Source organism: Diaphorina citri, unplaced genomic scaffold (genome assembly GCF_000475195.1).
Source record: "Diaphorina citri unplaced genomic scaffold, Diaci psyllid genome assembly version 1.1 scaffold573, whole genome shotgun sequence".
NCBI classification, from domain to species: domain Eukaryota; kingdom Metazoa; phylum Arthropoda; class Insecta; order Hemiptera; family Psyllidae; genus Diaphorina; species Diaphorina citri.
Genome location: NW_007378007.1, coordinates 157,821 through 159,840, shown reverse-complemented (window position 1 = coordinate 159,840; position 2,020 = coordinate 157,821).

The following is a 2,020-nucleotide window of genomic DNA, read 5'->3' as shown; positions in this document are numbered from 1 at the left end:
CTGAGTACCGGGGGGGATGATCCAAATTGTCGGAGTCCGCCCCACAGTAAAGGAGCAGAAGTGAAGCAAGAGGCCCGCCCTATATACTGCCCTGCTGATGGTCCTAAATATTTGTTAGATCGTCAAAAGGACATCGACTTTGCAAATACCTAAATTAACTAGGTTAGTGATATTTTTGGCAGGTAAAAGTGAGGAAGCAAGGAAAACAAGTACGTACTTAGTCTAAGCACTTGTTTATTGGTACTTAGACCTAGGTATTAGGAACTGAATGGTTCTCATACCTTGTAGAGTGTAGAGCATTATTTTAAGGACTCAGTTACCCAGAGAAGTATGCTGTGTCGTTTTGGCAACCCAAACTTTGAGCAGTCCATCAATAAATTTTATTGATTCTTTCTTTCTGCTCTGAAATTCCGCACTGTCAATATTCCCGTCAGTGTCAATAGATATTGTAAAAATATCCTTCGGTTTCTCTTGTTTTTCTGTACATAATTGTACATTAGGTACGAGTCTAGGAGTACATTCAAAGACTCTTTGCATTGTAGCCTGTAGTTATGTACCAAGTATAATATATGTAGGTACAACTTGATTCAAGTCAAATTATATGGTTCCTAAGTAGGCATTAGGCATTATTTAGGTATACCTACTTGCGTTCATTAACTTGTGTAACAAGAACTACCTATCTATGTACGTACTCGTACAATCTACAATAGATAACTAGGTATACTATAATAATTCGAACTGTCAAATCATCAACTACTCGTACAACCAGACACCGACTCACGCCTCTGCCTAAAAGTTGGCTAGACTCCATACGGACTAAAGAAGTACATAGAAACCGCTCCAAGAAATCGGTAGACAACGTCTACTACTTCTAGACGTTTTGAACCAAAAGTGTCCAAAAAGCCAGTGATCTTTAACCAGATGGAATAAATAGGTATGCCAAGACTAGTGCCTCCAAGAAACCAACTAGACCAGTCAATTTCGCACCCATCAGTTGAAAACCAGTTCTAATAAATCTCAAGATAGGTAGTGACGATGTAGTAAGAGTAATAGCACAGACAGGTACACTTCATGTTAAAGCTACCTATCAGATAATTATCATATACAAGCAGATATACATAAGCAATGATCTAATAACATCTAGCTTACAATTTGACCAATATTACTAACACTAGCAGTGATTCTCACATAACATTCTCACAGGTTAGGTTCAGGTCGTTCGATAAAAGTATCTAGGGTGCCTGGTTGTACCTTGGCCCCCAAAATCACTTTTTGATTTTTTTAATTTTTTCTATTAATGTTATTGGCATAATTTTAATTCATTTTTTGCAGCTATGTATATCGAAGAAGTTTAAATTACCTACTTGAAATATTTATTGGACTTTTGATGGTCAGTTTCGACAGTTTCTGAGTTTATAACCTTATTGGTAGGATGGTAGGCATGGAAATATTAAGAAGAGTGAGTTAATAGCTTTCCATAGTGTTTTAGGAGTGGACATTATTTAGAGATTATTTTATATTCATTGCAAAATATTTTACAGCTTTTTATCAAGATTTTTTTTTCTTCTTTATTTAAGTTAAACATCTAACTTGTTCAATCAGCATTACTCCCAATGTATATTTTTTTACCATTTTAATATGACTAGTTTTACAGTCATAAACGAAATGCAGAAATATGACGTATGTATTAAACAGGTCATTTTATCTTTTATAGCTTTTGGATATTTGTTGTGAGCAGAATGCTAATTTACTTTGTGCAAATTTGCTACGCCTCAATCATTTCTTAATCAAGATTTCAAGTCCCTGGAGGTATTGTTTTTATATCAAACTTCAGACAAGTTAGACATTAAGACATATTTTGCTAAAATGTTTTATAATTAAATATTCAAATGTTGCGAACAATTTTTGTTCATAGCATTTAAAATTTGAGCAATTTCATTACTCTCATTTTTCAAAGTAGAGCAAAGTCCATTGAACAATGGTACTTTGTTTGAAAAAAAAAAAAAAAAAAAAAAGAACA